We start from the raw sequence: 21716 nt of genomic DNA, 5'->3' as shown, positions 1-21716 counted from the left end.
AAACCACATAGTCTTCAGCTATTAAGTTAATACTATGCATAGCATTTTGAGTAAGATAAAAACTGTAGATGAAATGATCATTTTGTTATATTTTTAACAGCACATTTATATAGTCAAAGCCCTTTAAAATAAGCGTTTTTACTACCTACAATTAACACAATATGCCTTCCATCTCCAGAATAAAATAAGTCTTTTTTTCTTTTGTAGGTAAATCACCAGTTTGTATCACATAAATGTAATTACAGATGATTCTGGAAGATAACAAAACTTTGTTATCTTAAACATAGAAGCTGTTTTATTTTATGCTTTAGCTAATGCATATTCATGTGAGCAAAATCTTGATAAAGTATTTTCCTTCTATAGTCTACTATAAATTTAGTTAAATTATGTTATCCCTGATAATTTTATATATTTATGAAGAAGTGTTGTACTCTTACCTTTCTTACAGTTTCCTAGAAAAGAGTAAATAAAAGATTATTATGAAGAAAATTGTATTTAAAAACAGCTTCAATTTTAGTGTAGTATACAAATATACCCTCACAGTACATTATATTACACATTTACTATTATCTTAGTTTAACATTTCAAAATACAATTTAAAATTTTACCAGTAAGTCAAATAAAAATATGTACCTACAGAACCAAATATATATATTAATACTTATCTGTAATTATGCCTCAAATTCAATTCATGAGCTAAGAATGTGTTCATAATAAATGCTTTTGCAAATGATTCCAAAGGAGTGAAAAGATTCTCTAGCTCACTGAAGTCTTCTGCTTCACAGTAGCTGATCCTAAAACTTAAGCTTCTATTGGATTATTTACTCTATATTTCTTACGAGTATTTTATAAAGCTAGCCTTATTCAGTAGTCCCACCCATTTTGGAAAATAGGGTGGGTACTTTCTAAGGCAGCCAGAAAGGTTTTGAGTATCATAATTCTTCACAATTTTCTTGGGAATCTGGGTTGGTCAATATTAATGTAACTTCTTCCCTTCCAAGAGAAGGCATCACTGTAGCCAAGGGAATCAAAGTATTTTTAAAAATTCCAAAACGAGTTTTACTCACCTCTTGTAAAACTGTAGAAAAAAAAAGTAGAAATAATTATTAGTATCACTTCATGGATCAATAGCAATAATTAACAAATAGAGACACATGTTAATAAAATTGAGTTACCCAATTAAAGGACCAATTATATTTTTTATTAAGACTATTTTGATGACTTGGAAATTATGCAGGTCAAATGTATGGCAGGGATCAGCAGGGTGATATGTTTGCAATATTAATATGTAAATATATTTTGAATTAAATTGTTAATTATTTACTATTTTATAAATGCTGTGAAATATTAATGTGTCTGAAGGATATTTTGAATGCTTAGCAATTAAGCTGGTAATGTGCACAGATGAATCACTGAGTGTAAGACAAGATTCGTAGATTGATGAAGGAATAATTTATGGTTTAATTCATTTTTAATACCTAAATATCTAAAAAAGGTAAAATTTAGGAAAGTATGTTACCTTAAAATTCTATATTGAATTTGTTTTTTATAAAACATTGAAGTGGACTTAATTTTTTTATAAAACATTGAAGTTACCTAGCACTTCACTGAGTTTGTACCATTCTTAATATCCTTTTTCAAAAGGTCTAAATTGCACATTATTAAATATGAAAATGAATTAATTCAGACATCTGAATTTTGCTTCAAATTAGTTCACTTAAATTAGGTAAGGTCATTTTACCAATATGTATCATTTTTGTCCCTAAGAAAGAGCTTTGTATAAATGGAAAACTGTGGATTAAAGATCATGAAAAATAATGGAAAAAATAAACGAAAGTAATATCCCCCCTTTTTGCCATAATTGCTTGGAGTCCTTAAAGAGTGAATTCCTCTCCTACAGTATAAAAATTATAGGTTAATACAGGATACAAGTGTGGCCAACCTTGCAATAGGATGAATCACCCCTAAAAATTGCTTTCATTAGGTGGCCAAAAAGTGCATTATTTGAAGTGAGAACATCTGTTTCAACAGTTATAATTCAGGAGGGTGGTCACATCCAGCACTGACATTTAAGGGCAATTTATGAGCATTACTGTTAAATTACAAGAATGATATGTTTACTTCATTGTGTCTATCGGTAGGAAGAATAATTATGCCTGACCCGATTAACGGAAGTCCTTATGATTTTGGAAATTTGCCTTTTAATTAGACAGACGTGGACCATTTTGAAGAATGCGTGTTTGATAACATTTATTCGAGACTGTGGTTGGCTGTTGATCAGAAGGTAAGTTGCCTTTGTACCTTCAAATTTCCCTAAGTCTGCGTTCATTTTAATCTCGAGGAGTCAACATTCTTTCCTTCCACTCTTAGCTCTCATATGAACTCGGTAATGTGAATCTGTTCACTGGTTCACTGCAATTACTCCTTAGTATCCAGTGTGTACACTAAAAGTGAACAAAGGGGGACCCCCCTCCCCACACACAAATGCATTAGTAATTATGCGGTGGTAGACACCGTGCTCTGTGGGAGGAGCAACTTTTCGGAGTACTGGGTGTGGTCAGACTCCACCATTCCCCATCTAGTCAATATCTGTCTAGTACTTTGGCAGCCATTTTCAAGACGAAAACGGAGTGATCTTCTTCATTCTGTTATGACATGAAAATCTGGCCATAACACCTAGAGCTGGAAAGTGGCCTTGGGGTCCCTTTAATCTCTGTCTCACATTTTAGAAAAGGCCGTTTGACCTGCCCATGGTCACGCGACAAATTAGTATCAGAGTTATGGGAAGAATCTCGGTCTCTTGAGTCTTCTGTCAATGTTGATATTTCTCAACTTGCTGTGGGCGTTTGATTATCATTGGGAATATGTCAAAAAGATAATTTTCAGGCTTAACAAAAGTTAGAGAGGATTTTAGTTTAAGAATGTTACTATTTCCATGACCAGAAAGTGAATTGAGACACTAATATTTCTTTTCAGAATGTATCTATTCCAAGTAGCATCTATTCTCCTTTCCAGGGTTCACTGACTAGCCGCTGGGGAAAGGCTCCAACCAGAAACGTTGATCATTAATCTATAAACCCGTAGAAGCTTTAATTGGGATTCCATTTGCTTCAGGCCTGGTCCCCTGTACTTTCATTTTCCTTCCTCCAGAGGGCGCCTCATAACCATCATCATCATCGTCATCCTCCTCCTCCTCCTCCAGTCAAACCCTTATAATGCCCAGAAGATACAAGCTCTTAGGAGGTGAGTTTTGCGTTACTTATTTGAAGGATTTTTAATGCAGGCCTCAAGTTTTACGAGGTGGACATCAGTGCGTTTATGGGGCCTGTGGGGTGGAGGCCCTTGAGTTCCTCCACCACACTAGCTGTTAATAGCTCATCCTTAGAGAAAAGACCTTCTGCTCCTTTTGGGGGTTACTAAGCTGACGATCCAAATGAGTTAACTGTCTCACTCTGAACTTAGAGGAAAAGTTCCCTAACTCTTCGCGAGCCTTCTACGTTTTCATTTTTAAAAGTAATTTCCATGTTTCTTATCAATTCCGGCGTTTTCCCTCATTCTGGAGAGCCTGCCCTCCAAGCGGACCTGGAATTCAGGTTACAGGTTTTCCTTTCCAGAGCAGGGTGCCCTTCCATCTAACCTCTCTCCCCGACCTCCCACAAACAAGCTGAAGGCACTTACATTGGCATGTTGCTAGGCACGAGGTTACTGCAAGCAGCAACAAAGTCCGCGTATCCACAAAGCTGAGCATGTCTAGCACTTAGACATGCAGACTCCTTGTGTCGCAGAGCCCCTGGGTCACCGGCGGAGGTATCACCTGGCGGGCGCGGGCATGCAGTCGTGGCCAGTACCTCCAACTTAGCCGAAACCTCCTGCTGCCGTGGTGCTAAAATAATAAAGCCCGAATCTGCCCTATTTATACGGCAAAAGTTTCCCTGGCCCAAGGGTGCCTCCAAAAGGGCCTCCACCAATGGGAGGGCTGGGGCTGGGGGCCCGGGCAGCCACAGCTGGGAGGAGACTGCGGGGGCGCAGAGGAGGGAGCGATCGGGGGAGGGACGTGGCCACGGGGCTGGCTTCTTAAATTGGTTCCATTCTTTTTGAGGACGTGGACACTTTTGAGGCTTTCAAGGGGAAACTCTGACTCGCTGTCTGCATACCTCCGCCCTCCCCATCCTCCCGCCCTCCCCCGCCCTCCCCCGCCCTCCCCCGCCCTTTCCAAGTTTGGAAATGCTGTGGGACACGTCGGAGAGCTCTGCAGCCCCGAGGTGGGCAGAGTTTGCAGATCTCCAGGCAGCCAAGCAGCTAGAGAGGGATCAGGAGCCCAGCGATCAAAGCAGGAGCTGTCCAGTCCTGCCTCACCTGTGCCCTGTAGGCCACCTGTAGGGTGGAGGGCTCCGGGGGGCGTTGGGGGGGCAGGGAAGGAGGGAGGGAAGACTCGACTGCGTGGCGCAGCCGGAGCAGGCCTCCCCGCCCCTCCACCCCTGCACCCCGCCCCCGGCCCCGTCCAGCTTTTCTCCAGTTTTGGGGCTCTGTGAGCCCACTGTTTCAGCAGTGATGCACTTTCTTTCTCTTAATGACTTCGGGAAAGAGAGGTCCTGTCTGTGGAGGGCTGGGCTGCAGTCGGAGGACGCCTTTTGTTGGCACGTGGGCTGGGCAGCAGGCTCCAGGCTGCTAGGCACCTGGCTTACAGGGAGGATAGGTTTTGCGAACTCTAGACTAGGCCAAGTCGCCTGGGAAGGTCCTTCGACCTCCTAGCTTGCCTTTGCTGAGGCTAATTCCGAAAAGGGTTTTTTGGGGGGTTATCCGGCATTCCGAAATGACTGCAACCGACCTGGAGACCCAGAACTTCTTTCTCGGTCTCTCCTTTCTGAGTCTGCAGTGGGGAATCTTTCAGGATTTCCAGTCTCCCCTCCTCTTCTCCACGGGCTCCTTGTCTGAATTCACCAGCTCTATCCTGAGCCTGGACCCTTCTACCTTCCCGTGAGCCCCGGATCCCCCTTGACCTTGCTGCCTACTCTCTGTCCCATCTCACAGCCACACCCAAGCACCTACCCGACTTCATCCTAACTCCTCTCCTCACCTAGGAGAAAACGCCTAGCACATCCAGAGGGTCTTCTAATTCGAGCTTGGGGTCTTCGTAGTCCTCGCTGGTAACATCCCAAGCAGTGCCCCCACCAAAGTGGAGGTTAACTCTTTCCCCAACACCCAACATCCCTCCCTGCTGATGTGGCAGGGTTTGAAGCAGGCAGTCGTCAGCATTTGGTGGGAGGCCCTGGACCTAGAAAGAAACAATGAAAGTGGAGAAAACGAAACAGGAATGTTTTCTTTCTTAAAGTGAGAAACAGGTTTCAATTGTAGCTGTTTTTGCATGTCTTGGAGGAAAATAGTTGATTAGGCGTTTGTTTTAAAGGAGGAATTTTTTAATGCTCACAGTTAGATCTCTGTTAAATAATTTTGTGACTCCAAATAAGGAGCAGCTTTTCCTGGGGATGGGGGTGGGACTGTTACTGCCTCCATCCAACCTTCCACTCCCTACTAGGGAGAGGAGGAGCTGGTACCTTGACCCTGAGGCGGGAGGCCAAAGGTCCCGTGTCCTTTTCTAAAGCCTCGTGGGATGCATTCCAGGCCCTAGGTTTGAAAGGCCTTGTGTGTGTGTGTGTGTGTGTGTGTGTCTGTGTGTGTGTGTCTGTGTGTGTGTGTGTCTGTGTGTGTGTGTCTGTGTGTGTGTGTCTGTGTGTGTGTCTGTGTGTGTGTGTGTCTGTGTGTGTGTCTGTGTGTGTGTGTGTGTGTGTGTGTGTGTCCTCTCCTCTACTTGGACCCCAGTGAGGTAGCAAGAGCCTAGTGAGAGTGCTGCTCTATCCCAGAAGTCATCGCAAGGGGGGCATCTTTAGGTCAGTTCTGTCTCTAAGAAACAAAAATGAGTGGGCTGTAGTTCCTTGAGAAACTTTTTCCCTGTCTTCCCCTCATCTCCCCCCTCTTTTTGCTTTGCCTTAAGGAAGAATTTCTGCAGAAGTTAACTCTATCAGCAACTTCTGTGAATAAAAGGGACTGAATATTCTAAAGCAGGTTACTCTTTCTAAACGTAAAAAAAAAAAGTTAATGAAAGTAAAAGTGGATAACAAAAAAACTGTAATAAACTCTTCTCAGAGATAAGCTTGGATGATTTTTGAAGTAACTAGGAGTGAAATAATTTGAAGGGGTGTCTGGTCAGTCCTAGAAGGGGGTTTACAAAGGAAGAATCCACATTCAGTTTTTTTTTCTAACTACGCAACAACGTTTGAAGTTTTCTAGGTTCTAACAACAACAACAAAAGACCTGAAGTTTGATTGTGTATTCCAAGAACATTTTTACCCTTTCCCTGAAATATCGCCATTACAGAACTAAAAAACACTTTTAGTGGAAATCATTTTTATCAGGAAAGAAAAACTTTAATACTACATCATAACACATTGTTTTCCCCTGCATTTCAGAACAATGAGCAATAATTTCTAAGAATCGTTGTTACTGCTCTGCTGAATTGCCTTTGTAGGGCATACATGTACATTTGTCCTGTGTTGCTGAGAGTTAAAGACTAATTCTGAGCAAAATGACTCAGGGTCATGATGCAACAGCTTTATGAAAGAAACCCTTCAAATACCCATCAGTGAGGTTATCTGATAAAGCTTCTGGGGTCACCTTGGCTCGATCACTGGAATTGCAATAGATACCCAAGATTTTAAACATTTCATTGTAGGTTTTTATGTGGCCAAAATAGTTGAAAATGTAGAATTTTTTTAGATGCATGATTATAATTTCTCTTTTAGCTAAAAAAGAAAAATCCTCATCAAGTTTTTGAGAACAAGCACACGTCTATAAACTTAGAGAAAAAACGTCTCTGCTAAAGGCAGCAGAGTGAACTGATAACTTGAAAAGCATTCTTGGAAACTGATGCAAATACCAAATGCCGCTGGGCTCCCTCCCTGCTGATGTGGCAGGGTTTGAAGCAGGCAGTCGTCAGCATTTGGTGGGAGGCCCTGGACCTAGAAAGAAACAATGAAAGTGGAGAAAACGAAACAGGAATCTTTCTTTCTTAAAGTGAGAAACAGGTTTCAATTATAGCTGTCTTTACATACATCTTGGGGGAAAATAGTTGATTAGGTGTTTGATTTAAAGGAGGCATTCTTTAATACTCACAGTTAGATCTCTGTTAAATATTTTTGTGACTCCAAATAAAGAGCAGCTTTTCCTGGGGTTGGGGGAGGGACTAGTAGAGCTGCAGGGGCTGACCCAGAGCCTGAACTGAGCGCCCTGTTGAGGGCCCTGATGGTTCCCTCGTGGGAAGTGGGAGGGGAAGGAGGGAGGGAGGAGAAAATGAGTAGAAGAAAAAACAAATAAGGAGTGGGGTGGGGTCAAGATTGAGAGTAGAGGGATGGAAGAAGGGAGGCAGAGGAGACTAAAGATTCCTACAACTTGAATTGAATTAACCCGCTGCTAGACGGGTTAATATCTGGGTCCCTATTCCCAAATGATTTTCTATGAAAGAAAATATAATTTCTTTAGCTTCCTACAACCCACTGATTACAAACTGGGCCCACATGTTTACATACGGCAAGAAAATGGTTGAGAGTCTGGCTAATACGAAAATGCAGAACAGCCTGACAAGGCCCTAATGTCTTAACCTTATATTTCTTTCTTTGACCAAATTAAACATCGAACTGACATCTTCTTTCAAACAGTTATTGAGGATCCACTCTGTGAAAATACCATGCTATCTCATTCTAGTTCCAGTTCTAGTTGACTTGGCTGCCAAGCAAGTGCTAAGAAGGTATTTGCTGATAATGTGGTAGCTGAAAAGAGTTAAGGGCTGATATATATATGTAAAATACATGAGTGTATATATATATATCTGTGTGTATACATGAAAATATATATGTATATGTGTGTATATATGTACATATACATACACACACAGATATATATATATATATATATATATATATACACACACATGTATTTATTTTTGAGAAGATCTCACTTTATCACCCAGGCTTGAGTTCAGTGATGCAATCTGGGTTCACTGCAGCCTCGACCTCCTGGGTTGATGTGATCCTCCTGCCCCAGCCTCCTAAGTGGCTGGGACTCTAAGTGCATGCCACCACACCAGGCTAATTTTTTGGTATTCTTTTAGAGATGGGGTTTTGTCATGTTGCCCAGCATGGTCTCAAACTCCTGAGATCAAGTAATCCACCTGCCTCTGCCTTGTAAAATGCTATGATTACAGTTGTGAGCCACTGTGCCCAGCAAGGGGTGATTTCTTTCTGTGACATTTGTTTGAAAAGTATAGGGATTTCTGCTCTCATATCAATTAGGATATTCAGTTTCCATTGATTATTTAAATGAGACAAGACATATGGTTTTCTTTTCTTTTTTCTTTCTTTTTTTTTTTTCTTGAGACGAAATTTTTGCTTTGTTGCCCAGGCTGGAGTTCAATGGCTCGATCTCAGCTCACTGCAACCTCTGCCTCCTGGGTTCAAGCGATTCTCCTGTCTCAGTCTCCCAAGTAGCTAGGATTACAGGCATCAGCCACATGCCTGGCCAATTTTTGTATTTTTCAGTAGACACGAGGCTTCATCATGTTTGTCAGGCTGGTTTCAAACTTTTTTTTTTTTTTTTTTTTTTTGAGAGGGCTCAATTTTTATTCCTTTTTTTTTTTTAATAATAAGAAAAAGAATAAAGAAGAAGAAGAAAGAGAAAGAGGAAGAGGGAAAGAGAATGGGGATATTGCTTTATTGCCCGGGCTAGAATACAGTCTAAATATGGGTATGCCTATAATTGTCCTTAATAATGGAGACATGAAAGAAAATGAGGGAAGAGAGTAACAAACAAGGAGCCAACCAACATTTCATTTAAACTTCTAAGTTGATATGATGTGGTACTGATAAGAGTGTATATTTTGTGTATTTAAAGTGGAGAGTTCTATAAATGTTAATTACATTTACTTGTTCCAGATCTGAGTTCAAGTCCTGGATATCGTTGTTAATTTTCTGTCTCATTGATCTGTCTAATATTAATGTTGAAGTCTCCCACTGTTATTGTGTGGGAGTCTAAGTCTCTTTATAAATCTTGTATGTCTGGGTGTTCCCGTATAGGGTGCGTATATATTTAGGATCTTTAGCTCTTCTTGTTGCATTGATCCTTTTATCATTATATAATGTCCTTCTTTGCTTCTTTTGATCTTTGTTGCTTTAAAGACTATTTTATCAGAGGCAAAAATTGTAACTTCTGTTTTTTGTTTATTTATTTTTGCTGTTTGGTCGGTAAATCTTTCTCCATCCCTTGTTTTGAGTCTTTGTGTATCTTTGAATGTGAGATGGGTCTGGATGCAGCACACCAATGGGTTTTAGTTTTTTATCCAAATTGCCTGTCTGTCTTTGGATTGGGGGATTTAGTAAATTTAAATTTAGAATTAATAATGATATATGTGAGTTTAATACAGCCACTTAATATTAGCTGGCTATTTTGCCCATTAGTTGATGTAAATTCTTCATTATATTGATGCTCTTTACTTTTTGGTATTTTTTAGAAAGGCTGATACTGTTTGTTCCTTTCTATGTGTAGTGGTTCTTTCAGAAGCTCTTGTAAAGCAGGCCTGGTGGTGATGAAATCTCTGAGTGCTTGCTTGTTCACAAAAAAACTTTATTTTTCCTTCACTTATAAAGCTTAGTTTGGCTGGATGTGAAAATCTGGGTTGAAAGTTCTTTTCTTTAAGGATGTTGAATATTGGTCCCCACTCTCTTCTGGCTTGTAGGGTTTCTGCTGAGAGAGCTGCTGTAAGTCTGATAGGCTTCCCTTTGTGGGTAACCTGACCTTTCTCTCTGGCTGCCCTTAGTATTTTCTCCTTCATTTCAACCCTGGTGAATCTGACGATTATGTGCCTTGGAGTTGCTCTTCTTGAGGAATATCTTGTGGTGTTCTCTGTATTACCTGGAGTTGAATATTATCCTGCCTTACTAGGTTGGGAAAATTTTCCTGAATAATATCCTGAAGCGTATTTTCCAGCTTGGATTCATTCTCTTTGTCACATTCAGGTACACCTATCAAGCGTAGATTAGGTCTTTTCACATAGTCCCATATTTCTTGGAGACTTTGCTCGTTCCTTTTTATCCTTTTTTCTCTAATCTTGTCTTCTTGTTTTATTTCATTGAGTTGGTCTTCAACCTCTGATATCCTTTCTTCTGCTTGATCAATTCGGCTGTTAAAACTTGTGCATACTTCACGTAGTTCTCGTATTGTGTTTTTCAGCTCCATCAATTCACTTATATTCCTCTCTAAATTGTGTATTCTTGTTAACATTTCGTCAAACCTTTCTTCAAAGTTCTTAGTTTCTTTGGATTGGGTTAGAACAAGTTCTTTTACTTCACAGAAGTTTCTTATTATCCACATTTTGAAGCCCGCTTCTGTAATTGGAACACACTCGTTCTCCATCAAGCCTTGTTTCGTTGCTGATGAAGAACCGTGATTCCCTGCTGAGGGAGAGGGGTTCTGATCTCGGGTATTCTCAGCCTTTTTTGGCTGTTTTCTTCCCTTCGTTGTAGATTTATCCATCTGTGGCCTTTATAGTTACCGTCTTTGTAATGGGATTTCTGAGTGGATGTCCAAATTATTGATTCTCAGAGCCGAAATCTGAGCAACCCACTGCACGGACTAAATCAGCGGCGTTAAGGTTGATGGTGCTTTTCTGACTCTGCACCAAGAACCGACGCTCCGAGGCGCCGGCAAAACCGCCTCGCCGGTCACAAGAGTCGCGCTGGCGACCCGTGGGGCTCCTCCGCTGGGAATCTCCTGGTGCGTGAGCAACAAGAATTCATGTGAAGGTGTGGCGTCCTCTCGTTCTTTGCGCTTTCACTGGGAGCTACAATCCCGAGCTGCTAGTGATCAGCCATCCTGGATCTCTCTGGTTTCAAACTCTTGACCTCAGGTGATCAGCCTGCCTCGGCCTCCCAAAGTGCTGGGATTACAGGCTTGAGCCACTGAGCTCGGCTGGTAAGAAGTATGCTTATTCAAGTATTATTTAGTGTTATGCCAAGCACTTACTGGTTGGTGGGTATATAATTATGAAACAGAATGCCAAAGTCGTTGTCCTTAGGGAGCTTATAGTCTGTTGGAGGATAGAGAAGAGTGTGATGAATACTGTAATGGAGGATTAGAGTGCTTACATGTTTATGGGAAGATTTAAGATGGATACCTCATCTAGGTTCAGGTAAGTGGAGTCAAGAAGAGCTTCTTGGAGAATGCAACATCCTTGTTCAGTCCTTAAATACAAACAGAATTTTAAAAAGAAGTGGGAGAGTGGTGTGGGAACAGAGGCACTAGAAAATTTGGCAATCTGAGGAATGGAACATTTCAATATGATGGGATTATGGTGAAAAAGGGGGAGGATAGAGGAAGGAGCTAGTGATGTGATTGGTGCATTTTGCAGGGACCAGATTTAAAAAGAACTTTTAATCTGGCATTTGGATTTTCTCAAGTGTGTTATGTGAGCGTTTAGATTATTTTAAACAGAGAAGGCAGGAAACTAGAGAGTTTTTTGAATAAGATGTCTGGGGCTGCATTATGGAGAAACGATTGGAAGGGGAGCACAGTAGAGACAGGGAGAACAGTTGAGAGGTTGCAGCAGGAATTCTTATGGAAAACGATGATGGTCTGAACTCGGATAGAAGTGGTGGAGCTCAAGAGAAGTTTGGTGAGCTCCAGAAATGTTTCAGAAGTAGAAGAAAAGTGCTCTGATGTTTGGTAATGGGGAGAGAGAGAGAGGAAGGACTCAAGGTAACTGGTTTTTGTAACTGGTTGGCTGGAGGTGCTGCTGTCCAGTGACTTGGGGAACATTTGAGAAAGAGATGGCTTGGGGTGGGGAGGGGAAGATAAAGAGGCCAATTCATGTTCAGTTTTGGCTGATTATGGGCCATCTAAGAGGAGTAGTCTCATAGATAATTAGATACTTAGGCCTCAAGTTCACAATCTATTTGGTTGACTTGTGGATAAAGGAGTCATCAGATGATTGATATCATGGGAGTGATGAAATCCCCCAGATTATATCTGCTTATAAAAGTCAAAAATAATCAAACGACAAAACGACAAAAAAAAAAAAAAAAAAGAAAAGGCTAGAAAGATTACATCAATTAGCACCTTGGTGGTCACTGGTGACCTTGGTGGCAGTGGTTTCAGTGGAACAAAATCTGGGTGAGCAAAAGTGGAAGAGGGAAAGGTGAGGTAATAAACACATGTGCTGTGGAATTTTAGCTATAATAGGAGTCCAGAAGGAGCTGGATAGAGTTTAAGAATGATATTAGGATTACTATGGAAGAGGATTATGCATGTTTATAATAAGACTATCTGAAGCAGCTGCCTAATTTAAAAACTTACCCCCATTTTAAAGCCTTCCATTACAATATTTTTAAGGTTTTCTATGTTATGTCTCTCTTCCTTTGCTTTTTAGTATTGAAGCAAGGAACATTTAAGTAAGTATGGATTTTTTTTTTTTCTCTACTTGGTAGTGAATCATCAATTTTTCTCATGAGGTCCCTTTAAAATGTGTAGACAGAGTTGATTTATCTCATATTTCATGAATTCCACTTTAATCTTCAGTGCCCCATTTTTCAAGTTTAGAAATATGAAATAGGCAACCACTTCTTTACTTACATGTGATTCTGAGTATTCTTGTATACAGATTGTATGGAGATAGTTGTTTTGTGGTATCTTGTTATTGACTATTCCAATCCCCATAATTCAGAGGGACGTGTTTGGGCACATAAATTTCAACTTTCAATTAAGTCCACCTTTTTCTTTCAGGAGATGCTGATTATATTTCTGCAGCCAGTTCCAAATTCATTCTTAAATTGAGAAACACCAGAATGCTGATGCATTCCAAAAGTCCACTCTGGTTTATTAGAACTTTGGTTGGCTTGGCTTCCAGACTCATATTTTTCAATTCTTTTCAAGTAGCTGGAAGAAATAAGGAGACATTTACTTCCAGTTGCAAGAAAGAGTCTGGGTGTTGATAATTGATTAATTCATCTATGAACTTTTTGGTTCATATATTACACAGAGAAAAAGAATTATAAAGACTAATTCTATGTGATACTATATGTGCCATTAATACTGTTTATATTTTATTTTTAAAAACTGGCAAATTAAGTTATTTATATTACTGATAAACTTTTTTTAAAAAATCTGAGATGGAGTTCTGCTCTGTTGACCAGGCTAGAGTGCAGTGGCATGATCTCAGCTCACTGCAACCTCTCTCCCCGGGGTTCAAGCAATTCTCATGTCTCAGCCTACTGAGTAGCTGGGATTGCAGGCACCTGCCACCATGCCCAGCTAATTTTTTTCTTTTTTTGTATTTTTAGTAGAGACAGGGTTTTGCCATGTTGGCCAGGCTGGTTTCAAACCCTTGACCTCAGGTGATCCACCTGCCTTGACCTCCCAAAGTGCTAGAATTACAGGCATGAGACACCACACCTGGCCACAATAAACTCCTTAAAATTTGATTTTGACCATTGGAATTCTTTATGTGAATAATCTTTCAGTTAGTTAATGTGATGTCATAACTACCTGTTAAATAATGTGCTAAGTGCAGTGGTGGAAATTTTAAATAAATTATCTCAAAGTGGCAACAATCATTATCTAAGTCTTAGAGGGCTTTATTTCTTTTTTCAATTTCACAAGTAAGACAGAAAGCTGAAGTGACTTGGGTATGGCTTCCTAGATATCCCAAAATGGATCAAGTCTTTTTGTTGTACATTTTCAATATGTCTTGTACTTCTAATATCTAATATTTACCACAAGACTGGTTGGTTAATTAATCAAAAGTGATAATTGTTCCTTGACTAGCTTGACTTGAATGTGAAGTTTTTTATAGCAGAGACAATGCCAATTTCATTTACCCTTCTAGCACTAGATCCTGGCATAGAGCCTGCTGAGTTGTAGATGCTAATCAAATAAACAACTGATTTGGCATGACATAGCTGGAAAATGGGGAACTTAAATATAAATGCTGGTCATTTACTTCACTGATGATTTACTATTCAACCCACACGTTAACATTTTCTTTTATTGATATAGTGGCAATCAACATGTGAAATTTGCTTAACACATAAATGTATTTTAGGCAGTTCACCCAATAGCCACACCTAATTGTGACCTAACAGCTCATAAACATTTTAAGTCAAATTTATGAAGAACAAAATACCATGAGAATAGGAAAAAGCTAATTTTGTTAATTATAAAGTCATGAAATAACTGAGAGTTGGAGGACAATTTAACATCAAAATCATAATCATAAATGTGTGGAAGCAAGATTTGTTTTTCTACCATATTCCTATTGCCTGTCAAGTGTCTAGTATACAACAGGTATTCAATAAGTGCTAGTTGCATGAATTAATTCCTTTTACAAATGAGAAAACATGCCTAGGGAGGTTATTTGACTAGCCAGCTTATGGTAGACCTGTAACTAGGGGGCTGGTCTCTCGACCGCAAGCCTCTTGCTCCTTCCTTTAAATTAAAATAACATCTAGCATTTTTCTGTAATATTTTTCAACATTTAACACAATCTGAAGAGTTTTACAAGGAGAAAATTATTTTTCTAGAAAATTGAAGCTCAAAGTTAGACTTTCTCCAGATCACTGGTTCTCAAAGGTGGTCCCTGGACAGTAACATTAGCATGACCAGAACTGAGAACATCCCTTTAGAAACACAGATTCTTATGCCTTATCTCAGACCCACTGAATCAGAAACTCTGGGTGTGGTTTCTTAGCAATCTGTGGTTTAACAAGCCCTCTAGATGATTCTAATCATGCTGCAATTAGGGAACTACCAGTGTTGGGAATGTGACTGTTATGGTTAAACTTGGATTTAGATAAATTACTCTGAAAGCCTCATGGAGAGTAGATTAGAGTAAGGCAAGATGGAAACCTGGAATTCCATTTACAAAGACAGCTTCTTTTCCCTCTTCTCCTTCACTCCAAAGTGAAGTGAAGGAGAAGGCAAACACATTTGTTTGTTCTCTCTTTAATATGTCTGTTGACTTACTACTTTTATTCTATTTTATTTCTAGTAGACCAATAATAATTGTATATATTTATGGGGTACAATGTGATGTTTCAATACATGTATACTATTGGAATACTCAAATCAGGCTGATTAACATATTTATCATCTCAAATATTATTTCTTTGTGGTGGGAACATTTAAAAAATCCTTTTGTTTTTTTGTTTGTTTGTTTGTTTGTTTTAGCTACTTTGAAGTATACAATACATTATCATTAACTGTAGTCACCATGCTGTGCAGTAGATTACCAGGACTCATTCCTTCTGTCTAATAGGAACTGCGTACCCATTGCCAATGTCTCCCCTTGCCTGTCTATGCCCTTCTTTTTTTGATTCTCCTTGGTACAAGGGGATGGGTAGTGAACATTCTGAAAGGCTATTAATTATTCTTTACAGTATTTGTAGAATGAAAGGGAGACCATTTTAATCCTTTTTTTTTTTCTGATCCCAGCTCTATTTAAAGTTATTGAGTTAACATATTTACCATGAAAAAACATGTACTGAAGGGTATATATGAACTCTTCAAGAAAGTTGAATGTGACTTGAGTAATGGTTAAAACCTGGTGCTAATGAAGTCAGGGCTGTAGCCTCAGTTCCTCTATGGATCAATTAACTTCCCCTGTTACAGTATCTTGGCATTCACTAATCAGTGAACTTGGGGTGCCATTCTCTTGGTAATTAAGCAGATCATGTGAGGCAAAAAAGATGCATGGTTTACTGCAAATTTATTATTCCTTCCAGAAAATGCCTTCAGAAGCCCAGGTGATGTTTTGAAACATTTTATTTGCACATTGACATCAGAGACATAGGCTTCTATTTCCTATAGTTACTGTGTCACATTTTGATACTTGAAAGGAAATGACACTTTGGAGCCTTGAAAAATGGACTTTCCTTCTGAAATACCCAGGAGAGTAGGTAAGAGAATAGATCTTCCCATTCAGAACTTCAGAATGTGTAAGATGCTGGACTAAAACACTCACAGAAGTCATTGTGTCCGTGAGTCCCTACTGGGTTTTCTGAAAGGGACCTCATTTTACCACTGTGGCCATTTATGCACACTGGCAGATATACCCCTGCCCAGACGTGGAACAGGACCTGTTGCATAGCATAAATTTAAGAAGCTCAGTTCTAGCATTTTCCAAGCATTGTTTATTACATTTCACTCTGGGGCTCTATTCTTTTGTCTGGGCTTCATACTGAAACAAAACTAAATTATATATCCATTCTATGTCATCTATCTTCTTTTCTTGTACTTGAGTTTCTCTTTTGATAATGTGCCTGGTTCTTCTACGATTGGTAAAAATCAATCACTCTCTTCACTCCTTCCTTCCTTGCCTCCTTCCCTCCCTCTCTCTCTCCCTCCCTCCCTCCCTCCTTCCTTCCTTCCTTCCTTCACAAGGAACTACTTCCTTCAACAAAACTACTACTGCCTGTGTAAGACACAATGTTAGAAATTCGGCCTGATGAGAGAATTGCTTGAGCCCGAGTTCGAGAGCAGCCTGGGCAACATAGAAAGACCTTGTCTCTACAAAAAATTAAAAACAAAAAAATTAGCCAGGCATAGTGGTGTATGCCTGTGGTCTCAGCTACTCAGGAGGCTGAGGTGGGAAGATCAGTTGAGCCAGGAGGTCAGGCTGCAGTGAGCTGAGATTGTGCCACTGCACTCCAGCCTGGGTGAGAGAGCAAGATCTTGTCTCAAGAAAAGAAAAAAAGGAGAGAGAAAATAAAGAAAAAAAGAACCAGGTCTGAGCCATGATCTTGGCAGCTAGCCATTTATTACCCCTTCCTTATACACTGGAGGTTTGAAACCTGCTTCCAAACTTCAGTGCCATGTCTGTGTATTCATGTCTGTTGCTGTTGCAGACCTAACTGCCTGGATCTCCAATAGTGCTTCCCCAGGACTCGACAGTCCTATACTTGTTGCAACACCTGCATGCCTTCGTGGAGGACCTCTCTGATGGCTGTTCTGGCTTATTGTCTCCATGCTTTCTCTGCTTCTGACTTTCATCTGTTGTCTGCAGCTGAGTGCTTTCCTGCTCTGCCTGATGCCAATCTCCACTTTGCTCTCAGAATCTCCATCTGAGAGAAGAGGATCGGTTTTGCCAGTTCCTCCTGCCACATCTTGTGTTGAATTACATGTTCAACAAATAATGATTAATTTCTTATTATTTGCCGAGTGTGGATGTAGGAATAGAAAGAGGAATAAGATAGAAATTTCAGTCTCAGGAGACTGTTACAAATAGAGTAGATTCTCCCTAATTGTGAGGACAAGGAGATTTTGCAGTTGAGGTACTTAAGATTTTAGGGGGATAATACAGTTATAGAGGTATTAAATGCAAACTTGCATGAATCTTCTTTGTATTATCTCTAAAATAGAACCATCAGGACAGCATGCTAAACAAAGAATATAAGTTAACACTTTTCAAACCTTAAATTAATAATAATGGTTATGTTACAGTTGCTTTCCATTTACCATCTCTTGCTTAATTGAAATTTCTCAGGGTCTTTCTCTTCTGCCATTTCAGTAAAATGCCCATAAATTTGCTTTGCTTTGCCAAAATAATATACATATAAAAGATCTTTCCCCTGAATCTGGTTCTCCAACCAAACGTGCAATGCCTTTCTGATTTCATGATTTCGACTTGTTGACTTCTGCATCCTCAAGCCCAGAGATAACTCCCCAAAGTATGTGCCATCAGGCATCTCTTACACAAATGCCACTTCCCTCCTTCCTTGTAACTGCAGGAGTTCCACTTTAAGGTCCTGGTTGATGTCTCCTCAGATTCCCTAATTTCCTAAAGCCTTAAGGCAGAAACCTCTGTTACTGTCATGCCATCTGCTTTCCCTTATTTTTTTAATTCTCATCACCCAATTTCCTCTTTGTCTAATTATCCCCAAAAGGAGTGGCTCATAATTCTTTTATACTGGAACTAAAATTGTTGTGGTTCGGAAAAAAATATACAAAGCGAAACTGCAAATACTGAAATATCTTGTTTATTAAAATTTGATGTAGAGGCAATTCATTCAGGGGTAGAGGTTACTGTAACTTACCTGACAAAATAATGCATTAGCTCTTTAAAGCAAAGATATTTTTCTTTAATGCAGTGAACAATGTATTAACAAAGGTCTAAGGGAGTTAAAAAGTAACTGGTTCTACTTGGGGAAGTTGAGGAAGCTTCCAGGAGAAGGGAATACTGGAACTGAATCCTGGAGAAATTCACTGAAACAGAAGAGGAAGAAAAACCCTTTCTAGGAAAGATGATACAATATTTGTAATGAGAGGTGACATTTATTGTAATTTGTACTTACACAGTTAATGTTATCATAATGTCCCTCTAGAACAGTGATTCTAAATTCAAGGTGATTTTGTCCCCCAGGGGATGTTTGGCAGTGTCTGGAGATATCTTTGACTGTCATACCTGGGGGCAGGGGTGTATGCAAGAGAATTTAGTGGAAAGAGACCAGGGCCAGGGGTGCTGCTAAACATCCTATCATACATGGGACAGAGCTGTAACAAAGACTTACCTCAAATGTCAGTATTGTCACTGCTCTATAAGGTAAGTCTCACAAGGGCTAGAATCTGTCTTCTTCACTACTGTGTCTTAAAGCCTATCATGGTTACAGTCAGAGTTGGTACTCATTTAACTTTTGCTAAGTGAGGAAAGGGATGAAAGAGAAGGCATGTTTGGGAAAGAGCAGTATGTATGTTAGCAGTTGGGGTATGATTAAAGAGCGGTGGGAAAATAAGGCTGCTGATGTGATAGAGAAAAATAATGGAGGACACCTTGTGCCATATTGAGGAATCTTCCTTTACTATATTGTTCATGAAGAACCACTGGAGGGTTTTATGTGGGAGAATGACGCCAACTGATTTATGTTTTAGTAAGATAACCAAGCAGCAGTGCAGAGTTCAGAGACTCGGCAGGCACTTAGAAGGATATTGTAAGATTGCAGGCCAAGGGATGGTGAGGCCCTAACCTAAAGCTGAAGCAGTAAAGATAGAGAGAGGAAGAGAGATGTTTAGGACATGGAATTCATAGGACTTGGTGATCAATTAAACGTGGAAAGCGGAGGTGAGTGTTCTAGCTTAGACTAGTAAGTGGGTGTTGGTATCGTTACTTGGAATGAGGAAGACAGGAGAAGAAACAGGATTTGTGTATATGCATGTGTATGTACTTGGCTTTGGATATTATTAGAACCTTAGTTTGTATCATTATCAACGGGACTTTTGTCACCATTACCCAGGTACGGAAGATATCAAGATATATAATTCCAGTTTTAAGGAGCTGACACGTTAACAGCAGCACTACTTACAGCAGACAAAAAGGTAAATATGACCCAAATGCCATCAATAGATGAATGAATAAACAAAGTGTGGCATATCCATACAATGGGACTTTATTCAGCCATAGAAAGGAATAAGGTGGATACATATGCTACAGCATGGATGAACCTCGAAAATGTTAAGTGAAGGAAGCCAGACACAAAAGGTAAGACACTATATAATTCAATTTACATGAAGTATCCAGAATAGCTAAACATGCACAGAGACAGAAAACATGTTAGTGGTGGGGAGGTGCTGGTGGAAGGGGATAATTGGGAATAATTGCCTAATTGGGGCAAGGTCTCCATTGAGGATGTTGACAATGTTCTGGAACTAGCTAATGGTTACGGTTGCACAGCACTGTGAATGTACTAAATGCCACTAAATTTTACACATTAAGATGGTTGAATACACTTTTAAGATGGCTTACATTATGAACATTTCATGGGAAAAGCAGTTTTAAGGGAAGCACAGAGTCTCATGAGAAGGAAAGATGAGTAAAAATATGGGAAATCAATGTAAGCCATTTATAACGGTCTCAAATAATACAAAATGTTCTTCAAACTGGAGAAACTGTCTGGATAAAGCCTCACCAGCAATGAAAGCTCATGGCAGGAGCAGGGAGCGAGAAAAGATTTAGGAGACCATTTGCTCTGTTTTTACAGTCCTGATGGCCACACTTCACGTGAGAGATAGTGGAGTTATTCCAGAGACATAAAGTGGTTCCATCAATGTCTTGTGACCCATCAATGGCAGAGGTCTGAAATAGAACAGTTCACCAATTCTTTGAACTTAAATCTTTTCCTTCTAAAGACTTTGTCTCCAAAATATTTGCAAAAAGTAAAGCCAGAAAATGGCAGTGGTAATTAGAAGAATTATAAATATAATAGAAAAAGAACTGTTTAAGAAATCAGAGTGGGAACTCTTGATACAATTTAAAATTGTAGGCTCTTTAATGTTTTGGATGAATTTCTCATACAAATGAAAATTGTAGGGTCTTTAATGTTTTACATGAACTTCTCAAAGGAAAAAAATTGAGGAATCTCTACTCTTTGTTTTTAAAAATGAAGAATGGGCAAAAAATGTACTGTAGGGAATAATAAGAAACTTGCTGAGCAGTCTCACTATTAACTGAAGGTATCTTCCTAAGGTAAGATTATTACGTATACTCTCTTATTTTCTACATCTCTTTTTTAAAAAAGAAAATATTATTTCTTCTATGTTTATAATTTCTTTCAAGTAAGACAATGAAGAGCTTGTATCACTGAATAGTTAGGATATCATCATTTCTCAATATTACTTAACCTACCTCTTTCTCATGTGAATCATTTCTTATTCATTCAGCAACCATGTACTGAATCATAGGAAGTGAGGATAGAAGGATGCTTCAAATGACAATTGCCTTCAAGTTGCTCATAATTTAGAGGGCATGCATGAGAGATAAATAATGTGAAAAAGATTTGTGATAGAAGTCTTTCTATCGGAAAACAGAAATAAGTCTTCCAGCTTTGCCTGAGAATATTAAGATGGATCCCCAAAAAGAGAAGATCAATCTTGATGGGTGAGGATTTGTTGGGTTGGCACTCTAGGAAGTAAAGAGGAATATGCAAAATCATGGCATCATGGTTCAATCAGGTGGTTCACTTACTAAATATGTATTTTATATCTACTATGTCTCAGGCACTGTGATGGGATTTGGGAATCTAAGGCAAGAGGATTCCTGCAGAAAAGATAGGTATTAAACAAGTCTACAGAATAAACTGTAATGAAATATCTTATGGGAAAACGTGTAGGGTGCTATAGGAATGCATAGTAGGAGTCCTGATCTAGTTATGGGACATAGAGAAGGGCTCTGAGGAAGTGACAAACTCAGAACTGCAATGGTGTCGTAGCTCGGACTGCTGTAATTTAATAGACCAGGTTGCTTAAACAACAGACAGTATTTATTTCTCACAGTAATGGAGGCTAGGAAGTCCAACATCAGGGTGCCAGCAAATTTAGTTGCCAGTGAGGACTCTCTTCCTGGCTTGCAGACACACTCTGCCTTTACATGGCAGAGAAAAAGAGAAAGAGAAAAAAAAAAGGGGGAAAGAGAGAGAGGGCACACTCTGGTGTCTCTTCTTCTTACAAGGACACTAATCTCATTGTGGGGTCCCTATCCTCATGACCTCATGTAAAAATAATTACATTTCAAAGGCCCCGGTTCCAAATGCCATCACATTGGGGGCTTCAACAAATGAATTTTTGAGGGACACAACCATTCAGTGAATGATAAATGGGTACAAATTGGTGGAGGGAAGGAAGATGAGTGA

The 21716-nt window shown here is 39.5% G+C and overlaps 1 protein-coding gene and 1 long non-coding RNA gene across 2 annotated transcripts in view; one reads left to right on the top strand and one right to left on the bottom strand.

Moving 5' to 3' along the window:
- COL1A2 (collagen type I alpha 2 chain) overlaps positions 1-499 on the bottom strand; it is a 32741-nt gene extending 32242 nt beyond the window's left edge. Inside the window, exon 1 of the mRNA XM_003921214.4 lies at positions 438-499. The gene's annotated coding sequence lies outside the window, so the exon portion shown is untranslated. The remainder of the gene's footprint in view (positions 1-437) is intronic.
- Positions 500-2023: 1524 nt separating this feature from the next.
- Positions 2024-19616, top strand: LOC141580091 (uncharacterized). Its single transcript, XR_012512122.1, has 3 exons — positions 2024-2284; positions 3016-3243; positions 19326-19616. It is a non-coding gene; the product is annotated as an uncharacterized LOC141580091 (long non-coding RNA).
- Positions 19617-21716: the final 2100 nt, after the last annotated feature.

The sequence above is a fragment of the Saimiri boliviensis genome, chromosome 10, assembly GCF_048565385.1.
Source record: "Saimiri boliviensis isolate mSaiBol1 chromosome 10, mSaiBol1.pri, whole genome shotgun sequence".
Taxonomy (NCBI): domain Eukaryota; kingdom Metazoa; phylum Chordata; class Mammalia; order Primates; family Cebidae; genus Saimiri; species Saimiri boliviensis.
Note: the sequence above shows the minus strand (reverse complement) of the source record. Positions and strands in the feature narration are given on the sequence as shown.